At 27.0% G+C, this 14,032-nt stretch overlaps 1 protein-coding gene across 2 annotated transcripts in view; it reads right to left on the bottom strand.

Annotated features, from left to right (window-relative positions):
- Positions 1–7,105, bottom strand: part of LOC124499494 (uncharacterized) — a 61,289-nt gene extending 54,184 nt beyond the window's left edge. Inside the window, exon 1 of one of the 2 annotated variants that reach the window (XM_075728581.1) lies at positions 6,978–7,105. The gene's annotated coding sequence lies outside the window, so the exon portion shown is untranslated. Of the gene's footprint in view, positions 1–2,530; positions 3,588–6,977 lie in introns of those variants that run through there. The other variant, XM_075728579.1, reaches the window with a different exon arrangement.
- Between the last annotated feature and the right edge of the window lie 6,927 nt (positions 7,106–14,032).

Below are 14,032 nucleotides of genomic sequence, written 5' to 3'. Positions count from 1 at the left end.
GTTCTAAAATTCCCATTATCTTCCATTTTATATTTACATTGGCAAGATTCATTCATTCATTCATTTATTTTCGTTTCACAAATTATCATTCATTCTATTCTTTTCTGTAAGATAAACAACAAAATGATACCAAATTCGGCCGATTTTTTTTTTATTTTGCTTTCACTCTTATATCACATTGACCATTTGTCAATTGAGGAGCAGGCTCTGTTTTGGGTTCTGTATTCCGTGTTCAATAGATCATTCCTCATTTGGGTGAACTAAAGTCACTACTACTAAGTCTGGCTATTTGGTTTTGTTTTTTTGTTTTTTGTTTTCAGGCTAGTCGATAATTTGTTTCGACTCAATTAAATATCTATTTGTTTTTATTTTCTGCATCAATTTTTTTGTCTATTGTTCAGTTTTGTTGTACTGTTTATAGAATTGACTTTGGTTAGAATTGCTCACAATTTATTTTTTAAATTATCAAATGTTCAAGGTACAATCATTGATCAATTTGATTGGACAGGACAAGACAAAAGTTGAATATTTGTTTGTATAGTAGATTTTTTCTTGTCAAGAATCAAAGTCTTTTTTTTTTGTTTTTCGATTGAATTTTTTTTTTGTTTTATTCCAAACAAATACTTGACAATAGTTATCGTTTCAAGATAGAATACTAGATAGATAGATAGATTCATTGGATCACTGGTTTTCATTATCGTTTATCGTTTGATAATTTACCGTTTATCATTTTTGATCAATTGATTTTGTCTAGTCCAGTAAGTAATAAGAAGTATCAATGTATTCAAGCTTGAATGAAAAATTTTTTCATTCTTAAAGAAAGAAAGAAAACCATCATCCTCAATTTATTTGTTTAATTATTCGTTTAATTGTGTTTATTTTTTTTCTGCGTGGGTTTTTTTTAACTAGATTTCTCTTTGTGTGGGTGGAAAAATGGGAAACCAAAAAAAAAAAAAAAAAAAAAAAAACTATAAACCAAACTGGACATTAATGGAATCTCATTCGTTTTCTTATCTCTTTCTATGTTGAGATGTTAAATAATATTGTGTAATAATTTAGCATCAATGGTGAGACTAGGAAAAAAACATTACTTCTATTTTCGTTTTCACTAATAAATTCTATGCTTTTTGTGAATGATCAACTAGGAATATTCAACGAACACAAAAAAAAACTCATACATTTTATATGGAACACACACACACACACACAACGACACCCACAAAAAGTAAATATAAGAATATGAAGCCTTTTGCCCCCAATTTTAGTTGTTTCACATCAAATCATTTTTTTTCTGTGGTAAATAAGATGATAAAGCTGGATAAACACGATGAAAAAAATGTATATAAATCTAAAAGGAGAATAAAGAATATAGAAAAATAAGCTCTTTGCTTCACTCAAATTTCTTGGATTTTTTTTTCTCATTCATTTATGTATGTCAACCACCACATACATACAATATTTACATTTAAAAATTTGTCATCCATTATGTTTGGCCAAAAAAAAGCCTTTACATTATTTATTTATCCTATCTATATGGTCATTGTTATCTGATCTATGATGGTGTTTACCGGCTTTCTTTTCTTTTCGGCAACTCTAATTTCATCCGGTTTTATTATAAACAACATATACATATAATATATAAAAACGCCTACACACATGAACAAAAAGCATTTATTTGTTCACACATCCTAATAGAATGTGCCTAATGTCATAATGTTTATGAATGGATGGATTTGTTTGATTATTTCGATAACTTTTTTGGAAAAACAAGATTGAATTTCCTTATTGACAATGTTCATACGAATTGGTGGTAAAAAAAAAAATAGTAAATGAAATTCTAATTCAAAACACATGGCACCATCTTGTGGTTTTTTGATCAAGTTTTTCGTGCCCATTCAATTCATGTTAATAATCGTAATCTTGACCTTTTTAAGAGGTGAACGTACAATGAGATAGGAAAGATAAAGGGTAAAATAAAAATTATTTTTAATTAAATAGCAAATGAACTTTAAGGGGTAATGCGAGTGAGAGTTCAATAATCAGTCATTGACGTTCACTTTTTTTATAACTTTCTAACCAAAAACAAAAACAAAACAAAACCGAAAAAACTGGTTTCACTTCCTTATTGATTAATCTCTTTCAGAATCCAGTAAGAGAGAGAGAGAGAAAAAAATCAAAACAGAAAATAGAACCGGTTCAATCTGAATTTCAATGTGAATTCCGACAGAATGCGGAAGAAACATTTGTTTATAGAAAAAAATTCTTTCATTCATTTATTGAATAAACAATTCTTAATACAAATCAGAATAGGCAAAGGCATTGGACTCATCTCTCATTTGACATTTTAAATTTAAATTTAATTACTTCTTAAACATTGTTTGAAAAAAATTATTCTGTTTGAACATTGAAAACAACAGAATTGATTTGAAATTCTTTCAACAAAAAAAATTGCTGAACACATTAATTTGCTTGTGGTTTTAAATTGAAAAAAATTGATAAACTTTTTTTTATTGTCATAATTACAACTTACCTGACAATTGAAAAAGCCAAATTTTGACGAACAATTATAAAAAAAAGTGGAAAAAGATGAAAAAATCAAATTTCAAGTTGTAACCATAAAAAAAATTGCAAAAATTCAAGTGGAATATTCTGTTTCAATTGAAACAAAAAACGAAAACAAAAATTTCATTGTCAGCGTATGTTGATAATGAAGAGAAATAATAAAAGCTTTTTGTCGATCTCAATTTTTAGGTTAAATTAATTTGTTTCCAAAATTCTTTCTTCATAAATCAAATGTATTTTTTTTATGAAAAATCAAAATTGTAATGTTTATTTAAACCAAAACAAAAAAAAAAAAAAAAAAAATACATGACAAATTTATTCATTGGTTGATTGCACTCAACAAACTATTGATGATAATGATGACGATGGTGATGTTGAATTATTATTGGTAGAAGAAGAAAAAATAGAAAATTTTTTTCCTGAATCTAAAAGTTTTATTTTTAAAAAAATAAAAATAACAGTTTTATTGCTGTTCTTAATTGTATTGTCTTGTAACGGCGACTATTTGAAAAGTGTTTGTTCAATTTTGAAGGTTACTGTACTATGTATATATTTGAAAAAAAAAACAGACAGACATTAAGTTAAAGTCAAAACTTGATTTCTGTTTTTTTTTCGAATTGAAGAATTGGATTTTTTTTTTCGTTCACTTTTCAATTCAGGTCTGATGATCATTGATTGGTAAGAGGAAAAAAAACACAAACGGTTATGATTGGTCATCTGAAGAAAATGGTAATAGTGGTGGTTGTGGCAACCATCATCATTATTCCGTTGTGCAAGTAAAAAAAAAAAAAACGGTTATTCATTGCATTCATTCATTCGGATATACCGATTGTGATACGGCATATCACTATGTATGTATGTTCTAAGTTATAAACAAGCTTCATAAAGTGAAGAATTAAATAACAAGGCAGATGACCGCAAACGATGATGAAGGTAATAAGATAGTTATGATAACAAATATGAATGCAATGAGCGATAAATGGTGAAAAATAAACTTGCATGGATAAATGCTATGTGTGTGTGTGTGTGTGTATGAGAAAAAAATGTAAATAAAAATGTAATGGTAAAATGGTTTTTCTATAAAAACATTATTATCAAATTTTGTAGAAAAAACACATCATTTAAATTACGGATGCGGATGCAAACACACACACACACACGATGATTCAACAATTCGATGCTAGACGTTCATAATATTTATTAGCAAGAGAATAGGATTTCAATATTCATTTTTTTATATGCAACAAAAATAAATAAAGAAAATTCTTCTATGATATGTAATGAATGGTAGAGGACGAAAAAAAAGAGAGGAATAGCTAATCATCATCAATAATCAAATCAATTTTGAAAATCATCAAAAAGAGTGAGAGAAGAATTTGAATTTAATGAAAAGTGTTGAAAGGTAAATTGGAAAAAAAGATGCCAAATCAAAATGAGCCAATTTGATTGTGGTGGTGGTGGTGTATACCTTCCGCTTTTTTTTACTATTTCTTTTCCACTTAAATTGAATGTATATGTGTTCAGGTAGTATTCATTTTGGATGTTATTTCTATCTAATTTGTCGATACCACCAAAAAAAATGATGATCATTTCTGTCTGTCGTTTATATTCATTTATATTGGATAGATCTATTGAATACCATGAAACAATAATGTATGTGGCTGTTTTTCTTAGTAATAAGAAAAATAAAAACTATCTATGTTTAAATTGAAATAAGAATGGAATAACGCCAATTACCTTGACGAACATAGCAATTGACAATGGAGGACTTTTTCTTTCTTTTCTTTTCCATTATCTTAATATATATTGATAGCCAATAAATACAAGTTTAAATGAATGAATGATAGTCACCGTTTTTGTCCAATAACATCCGCAGCGGTGCGTTCATGTGTGTGTGTGTGTGTGTGTGTGTGCATGTAGCAAGCTTAGCCAAGTAAATTCATTTCTCATTTTTTTTTTCTTTTCCTTTCTTATATATTATCATTATTTCATTAACATTGAGCACACATAGGCGGGCATAAATACCAATGAAAATTATCATCATCATCATCATCATCCTCGTTTATCACCAAATTGAGTATTGGAACATCAGCAGAAGTAGAATGAAAAATAAGAAATTTCCAATGTACATGGCCACCTAAAAGCCAGAAGGCTTGCTTGAATGCTATTAAATTAGAAACCAATGAAACGAATATATAGAGAAAGCGATAAATGTAATATAATGACGGTAGCATATATATATAAATAAAGTATATTTGATTGGATAGATATTTTCTATATCAAGGTTAGTTATATACATGTCTTTAGTCATTTTAGTCTTTCAAATAATTCCAATATCGTTTTTTTTCTGTTGGAATGTTAGCGACAAAAAGAAAATGGAGAAAAAAAAATGAAAAGCCATTTTGATTTGACATGATCAGGAAACTGAATTTTTGACACACACACACAGACACACACACAAAATTCACATCGAATAATTCGATTGATTGATTGATGGATCAAAAGAAATTGGTTGAAACAAACTTGCAATGACGATGATGATGTGATTTCGATTCGATTTTGAAAACCTTGACATTGACAGTCACATTTGATTTGCAAATTTTTTTTTATTGAAATTATTCATATGAAAAAAAAGAATAATATTCATTATTAATCAATCGAAATATTCCGATTATGGATATTAATACTAGCATTGGAAAAATTTTCAACAAAAATAATTTGTCATCAAGGAAAAATATGAAATTTTAGTGAGAGAACATAAAAAAAACTTGAAACAATGGCAAACGCACATACACACAAATATGCTCTTGTTTCTCTCAATTGGATCCATTGAAATTGAAATCGAATAATAAAGAAATTTTAAATTGAATTTTTTTTCGTTTTTATGATCATGATTCATGTTGTGTGGCGCCATCATTACTGGGAAAATCCATAATTTTTGCATTCATTTTCACAAAAATCGGAAATCATTTACAAACACCATATGTGCGAAATTGAATTTCAGGAAAAAATTCCAAGTTTTTTTTTCACCTCCAATTCAATGGTATGAATGGAATAAAAAAAACATATTTACATTAATTAGTGATCTAAAAACCAATTAATAATCAATGTTTTTTTTCCGAAAAAAATACATTTGAAAAATATTGATGATATTACAATCAATGCATTTGTTTATTCATTTATTTATTCACCTTGATTCCTTAACAATGACAATAATACCTTGAAACCTGACGACAAAAAAAAATGGTCATTACCAAGGACTTATTATTATTGTATTTGTTTCCGTGATTGGTTTTCATTTTGGGTTAGACTAAAAAAAAACATTTTCATTATTATTATTGTTGTTGTTGTTGTTGTTGTTGTTTTTGTTGTCATCGACAAAGGTGATGATAAATGATTCTTTTTCTATTTTCTATTGACTTGAATAAAAACTAACGAAGGTGTTTTACTGTATAAAGTTTTTCTATGAATATTCATACTTTTTTCTAATCATTAATTTTGTCGAACAAAAACAAAATAGTGTCTTGTTTATCGATCACATTATCATCACTTAAATTTGAAAATTATTTACTGATGAAATTAAGTGATTAATTCAAACCCACTGAAATCAAAATGGATTATGAATTTTCAGAATGTTTTTAGAATTCGGCAAAAAAATCAATTCCTTTTTCTCAGTTACAAAATTTTTTGAACAAAACAACAAAAAAATGTGTGGGAAATAATTTGATAATAAATTAAAACGGAAAATACAACATAATTTCGATCATTTGAATTACAATTTAACACCTTTTTTTTGGCATTTTGATGTAATTATTGTATGGAAAAGCAAAAGAATTTTGAAATTCAATTTTTTTTTCTCATTCGTTTTTCCCACCAACATACTACGACAACACGTTCTGGCACAAACGTGCAGAACGTTATATTCATTCTGAATTGAAAATAAAGAATAAAAATCTTATCAAACATCTCAATCATCATCATTATTATTGTTCAAGGTTTAACATAGGGCGGTTGTCTTTGCTTTTCTGCCAAATTATGTAAATCACCATCATTATCTTGTGTTTAATTTTTCTTTCATTTCCTTTATGGGTTTCTGAATCATAAGAAAAAAAATTTCAATTTCAAATGTTGATATGTTGATAATGATCATGTTAGAAAATCGATATTCGCCGAAATGACGTAGGAATTCAATTGAAAAATGATGATTATTATCATTATTCGTTTATAATTGATCAAATTAATGATGGAATTCCAATGAATCAATCAATTTGACAATTTTTATTTCTCTTATTGCTTTCTCGCAAGCAGCAATTTGTCAAATTCGTGTTTTTTTTCTTACTAAGATAAACCGATTGATTTAATTTTTTTTTGATCAGAAAAACGAAGAATTTAAATTAAAAGAACAAAAAACTTACGCAAAAGATTTGATTGAGTTCTTTAGCTTTTGCTGCTTCTGTTTGGTTTTCAGTTGTTGATGAAAAAAATTTTTGGAAATTGTTGATCTCAAAACAATCACTCACAACTCAGTGTCCTGTAATGAAGTGACAACGATAATGATGATATCGTCAATTTTTTTTTTGTTTCAAAGAAAAAATCTGCCCAAACAAAAATTGCCATGACATGGATAATTTGATGGATAGATGACATCATCATCATCATCGATGTTGATGGTGTATAGAGTAGATTCATGGGAAAAAAATTTGTACATTGTGCGTGCCGTTTCGATCAACATCATCATCATCAGCATTATAATCAAATAATCGATAATTGGATTTCGATTTCAGAAAATATGCGAAATCTTTTTTTATTGAAAATTATTACAAATGTTTAACGACAGATGGCAATATGAATGGCATAATTGAGTCTTTTTTTTATTATTTTTGTAGGTGCAATTCAATTTAAACAACATCAGTAAATTTTTTCAAACACCATGATTGATTAAATGTGATTGCCGGATCTATCGGATAATAATGATAGGTTTATTACTGATGAAATAAATGTTTATGGCATTCGTGTGTGTGTGTGTATGTGTGTGAAGTAAAATCACATCATTTAATTTGCACACTATTCTTATCTCACAAAAAAAAGAAACATAATTTATACAATAAACACATATCTCACAAACCATTCATTAAAATAGTGAAAGATGTAATTTGTAATTATTCTTATTGATGATTTCACAATTTCAATTTCAATCAATCAATCAATCAATGAGTCCAAAAAATTCAATTGTCTGCTATACACCGAATGAAATAAAATGATGAACACAATGTCTTTTGTTTGGGTTTTGTCTCACTTTCTTCAGGAATAAGGGTGATTATTATTCTATGGAAATATTTACGAATAATAATAATAATTAAAACAATAATTAATATATATTGTTCATATGCAAATCATTAATCACAAAGTGTTAATCCCTTTTCTATTGTTTTTGTTGTTTTTGTTGTTGTTGTTGTTAAACATATCATTTGTAAATTATAATTTTGACATTGACAATAAAACATTTGTAACATTTTTTTTCTTCTTTCACCAATGGGGAATTTGTCTGAAAATTTTTTTTTGTCCATAGCAAAATAAATTCCATTTTTTTAATGCTAATCTGATCTGGTTAAAAATCAAATAAATTCGATATTTCACCTGTGTTGTTTTTTTTTGCCAAAATTTTTCTGTTATTTCTTCCTGAATTTCATTTTTTAGATTAATTTGATTTGACTGGACCATGATGATGACCATGAAAAACAAAACAAAAAAAAATATTCATTTCTTCGATATTTCGATATTTTGATGAAATCCAAAACAAAACAAAACAAAACAAAAAATTATATATTTTGAAATCTGAATGGAGCAATGTAAATGTTCAGCAATATAACACACACTCATATATGTATATATAGATAGATAGATGATATTTACACAAATTTGTGCCTGTTTGTACCATTATAATAATAAAAATAAAGTCTAATATAATTAATCAAATCAAGAAACAAAACAAAACAAAAAAAAATTCAACATACAATCAACAATAATCAATAAACCGATTCAAATTTGTCATGCCGCGAATGTCATGTTGATTACACAAATAAATATATCTCAATCCTTTATTTTGTTCAATTGAAAAGAGAAACAAAAATTCCTTTCATTTTTATTTTAATGTTTTAATAAAAACATGATAGAATAAACAAAATGAAAAAAAATTATTCCAACTAGCCATTCATAATACCGATTATCCATTGATCAAATATTCCAATATTCATCATTTAGATGAATTTATTTTGCAAAAAACAAAAACAAAACCTTGGCATTTATTTTGTTCAATTTATTCTTGTTTTTTTCCCATTTTTCTATATAAAATGTTTTCAATATTTGTAAAAAGCTTAATATGTAAATATTGCCACCAATAAATTTTTAAGCAAAACTTTTTTTTTATTACTTTTTAGCGTCCATTTTATAAAATTGATTGATTTTTTTTCTCTTTCTTTAATTTTTCAATAAAAAAAAAATTCGTGATTCTCTTCCCACAATCGTATTAGAGATTGATGATAAACGAATAATATTAACACCATTTTGTTTTTGTTGGACGCCTAGGGTTATCAAGTGAGAGAAAGAAAAAAAAATCTTGCTGGTTTTTTTTCTGCAATCAATATTCATCATGTCAACGACATTTGTAATTATCCATTATTGAGTTTTTTTTCCGTGAATGAAAAATCTAGAAGATAGAAATTTGAAAAATGAATTCAGATATCTAATCATGCCAGTACTAATCCGTTCATTATATTTTGACAAGCAATCAATTTGTAGCAATCATCAAATAAGAAATTCGACTCATCATTCTTCAAATTCGTTTGGAAAAAAAATATTAATTGAATTTATTCGAAATATCATTAAATTAATCAATTTTTTTTTCGGTCGAAATTGGTGTTTGCTATAAATCGAAAATGTTTTTTTTTGATGAATATTCCGTGATAATTTCGTGAGGATCGAATAAAAAACATGAAATATAAAAATTAAAACATGAAAATCAAATGTTCACCATTTATGTAAATTTTTTTTTTGTTTTTCTTTCATGTTTTTTACTTTTTCACTTGATGACAGGTGGTGGGTAGCTTGCGAATACACAACAACAAATGGTGGCTGGATTTTCCCAAACAAACAAACAAACAAACAGAATTTCATTTCCAAAAAAAAAACAATGGAGCTAAATGAATTGACCTTCTTTAATGAGTGAAAAAAAACATTTTTCTCGTAAAAAACGAAAAATGAAACATTCCACACACACAAAAAGTTATCATGTTATTTAATGATAAGATCAATTTTGAATAAGAAAAATTCATCAACAACAACAACAACAACAGCCGCTGCTATGCAAAGAGAAAAAACCCATGACTAATTAATGAAATCAATTGATCGATTGCCGCCACCACCACCACCACCGCCATCACCACCAAATCAAATGTCTATACTCGTACCCCTTTTATTGATGATCAAAACATCAATTGACGCCATAGACATTTATGCACACACATACACACACACATTGATTTACCATATACAAATTTGACCATCATCCACTGATTATCTAAAGGATCATTTATATAATAAATAATAATATTAATGGCAAACAAACATCATTCATTTGATTGTTATCAAAACACTATATTTATATAAATAAATTCCGTATAATAATGGTAATTGAAAATTGGAATTCATTTTTCATTCGTTCCCATCGAAATCATTATGATGAAAAAAAATACAACAACACACGCTCATATCTTCGTCTGACCATGAAGTTTTTGTAATCGAATTTGATCAATATTTAATGACAAAAAAAAGTAATAGAGGGGTTTAAAACAAATTTTGTTTGTTACGTTTTTCATGTCACTAATTGATGGCTAATAAGGATAATTATCTTTATTATTACGATGAATGATAATACTTATCATTATCAAAGAAAAAATTCTTAAAATGACAAGAAAATTTTTGAAAAATTTTATTTATTTTCAATTAAAAATTAACTCATTGACTGCCAAACTGCTCAAATATGAGTCGTATTTTAATGGAATTTTTACGCCACTAGTCTATGGGTACTTTTTTTCTATGATGGCAGCCAATGAGTTAAAAAAAATGAATTTTAATAATTTTATTAAATGAATCATCAAATATGAATGATCAATGTCAAATCGATAACCATGATAAAAAAAAATGTGATCAATTTAAATGAAAATTCAGAATCGATTGATAACATTAGTGAAAACTGTTGCTGGGTGTTGTGTCATTGATGATGTAACATTGTGATTTTTCAAAGGAATCAAATTAAAAAAAAATCGCCATCATCATCCGGCTAATTAATTTTGTTTCATTCATTCTATTCAACAATTGATCAATTCATAGTTAAGAAGATTAGAACTATCTGCGTTTTTTCTCTCTGTTTTTTTTTCTACCCATACACACACACACACATAATTTTAATCGATTGCAATCGTAATGGTCAGTCAGCCATATCATCAATAGTAAATAAATCAATCGATTGATTCGCTCATCATCATTATCATTATATATTATATATATTTTTTTTTTTTTTTTTTTGGTTAAAAAAAATTATGAAGATTATCATTATGATGATTATACCAACACACATGTTTGATTTCAAATTCAAGGTCCAAATGGTCATTGTAATATTGAATATTGAATGACTACTGATTATGATCATCAGAAAAGAGAAAAAAAAATAAAAATCAAGTAGTAGCGATTTTCATTTTATTTCTTCATATATACAAAATGTCTTTGTTTTTTTTTTCTCATTTGTTCAATTAACTTTTTTTTCCCATTTCAACATTTGATCACACGATTCAACCACAAACACACACACACACACACACACACATACATAATACTTTTACGTTCATAAGTCTTGAATTTATCAATCAATCAGTAAAAATAGCTAAAATCCGCTTATGCTGATTGATTGATTGAATCGCTACTACTGTGCACAAACACTATGCACCTATCCATTCAGCCAATGGACAGCACATGTTTATAATAATAATAATAAAAAAAATCCTATTTTTGAATTGAAAAAAATATGTGATTGTTTTACGATTGAAATTCATTTCATTTATTTTTTTTTCTAAATATATTCTTTACATGTCAAAAAAAACACACCGACAGCTGTCTATATAGAGACAAAGACTACTGAAATAAAAAAAAACTGTCATTGTTTTTTTTTATTTCGCTTCTGTTTTCTATCATCTACTCATTTTGGAATTCAATTTTTAATGGATCAGATATTGGAACTGGATTGAACTGGAAACCCTCTAGCCATGCCACCATCAGAGTATATCATATCAGTTTTGCTTTTTTTTGGGCTTGGAATTTCAATGAATAATTTTTTTTTCTCTCTTCTGGATCGAGTGTGTTTGATCCAACAGCAACAACAACATTATTAGCAGTAAATGTGTTCTATCAGTGTATATTTGCGTGTTTTTTTTTTTATTTGCCTGTAGGTAGAAAAGTTATCATTTCTGATGAAAACTTGTTGTTAATCGAATTCTTTTTCAGCCATTTAGTTGAATTTTTTTTATTTCGTTCGATTAACGATTGCCAATAATATAGCAATAAATAAATATAGTGAAATGTGAACATATTCATATTGGTGTTGGCTTCACATTTTTTTTTCTTCACAAAAATATTATTTCAAAATCCTGCCAATAATGATTAATTTCAAACAAACAAACAAACGAAAACCAAAAAAGAGAAAAAAAAACAGTAGAGATTTATATTCATTGAGAATTATATTTTTATTAATGACATAATTGTTATCGTCCAGACATTGTGCGTTGATCATGTATTTGGATTTTTTCACATCTTTTTATATTTTCTTTTACTTACAATCAACGGGTGGTCACACACACACACACACACACATACACACAATAGTTAGTTAGGATAATAAGAAGGAGGTTTGGTTTGAATTTTTTGGATTTTCCACAATTGAATTCCAATTGAATTTTTATTTTTATTTTTTTTTTTGTTGTAGCATTTTTGACTCGCCCAATTATTGATTGAATAGATTTTATATAAACATCATTTTAGAATCAATTGATCGATGATTTACATGTATATATCTGCTTTGCATTCATATGGATATTTTCACCATAGGCGGAAATTCGCCTATGATCATCATCCAGGAGAATGATGATGATTGAATCGACGTTTGTCATTTTTTTTAATAGATAATTTTCAGCTTAAAATTTAATTTGAAATTTTTCTTGGATTCGTCATCATTTCAAGGTCGAATGGTCAATTCAATTCAGTTATTTTATTTTTTTTTTGTTTATTTGATATTGAATTTAAATTTTTTTGTTTTTTTTTCGTTGTTGAGGTTTTTAATGTATTTGAATTGAATGGACCTGTGTGTGTGTGTGCTTGTGTGTCATTTTCCTTGTCAATTTTTGTTGTTGTTGTTGTTCTCGGAACTTCTGGAATCGTTGTCATCGTAAATCATGTTTCAATGATAATGCCGATTACAGATGAATTTTATTTTATTTTTTTTATTTTTTTTTGTTCAATGAAATCAACCATCATTGTCAACCAGAGAAAAAAAAGTATTAATTTTTATGGCTGTTTTTTTTTTGTTTTGTTTGCCCCATACAACCGAAAGAACGAAATTTTGGAAATTAAATTAAATTAAATTTTTTTTTTAGTAGGCAAGGAAAAATTGATTTTAAAACAATTTTTTTCTTATTTATTTTTTTTTTTTTGGTCGGCCGATTAGTTTGAATTATAAATATTTTTACCATTACCATTGTTGATGTTGTTGCCTCGTTTATTGTGCCATTTGCAATTGACTTTTTGTTGTTGTTGTTGTTGTTGGCCAAAATCTATTTTAGAATTGTTCTTGAAAATTTGTGTTTCCACATTATATGTGTAATACAACCTTGTATTCAACACACAGTTTCCTTTCCATTGTATTTTCTATATATATGTATGATGTCTGTGCAAGTGGTTTGGATTCAAAATGGTTCGATTCGTAAGTGACTATTGAATTGAAGAATCAATAAAAAAAATCATCAAGATAATCCAGGGATAATCGAATGATAGAATTTTTTTTTCACTTTTCTTAGAATATCAATTTGCCTTTGTTTTAGAATTTGTTTTATTTTCCAAAATTTCTTTGATTTCTCACTAGCTGATGAATCCATTGTTTTCAACATTTTTGATTATTAGCTTAAAATGAAAATTTCAATCAGAAATTTTTTTTCATCCCATTCATTTATGAATTTATTATCATTTTTCGTTTCCAACTTAAAACAAAACAAAAAAAAAACGATTCACATGATCGATTTGATTGTTGTTGTTGTTGTTTAACGCTAACAATAATTTCACTCGTCACACTGACCAATTATTTCAATAATAATGAAAATTTATCACAATTTGAGGGTCAGTTAAGCTGTTGGTTGTTGTTGTTGTTGTC

This window comes from Dermatophagoides farinae, chromosome 2, assembly GCF_024713945.1.
Source record: "Dermatophagoides farinae isolate YC_2012a chromosome 2, ASM2471394v1, whole genome shotgun sequence".
NCBI classification, from domain to species: Eukaryota; Metazoa; Arthropoda; class Arachnida; order Sarcoptiformes; family Pyroglyphidae; genus Dermatophagoides; species Dermatophagoides farinae.
This window is presented reverse-complemented; position numbering and strand designations above follow the sequence as displayed.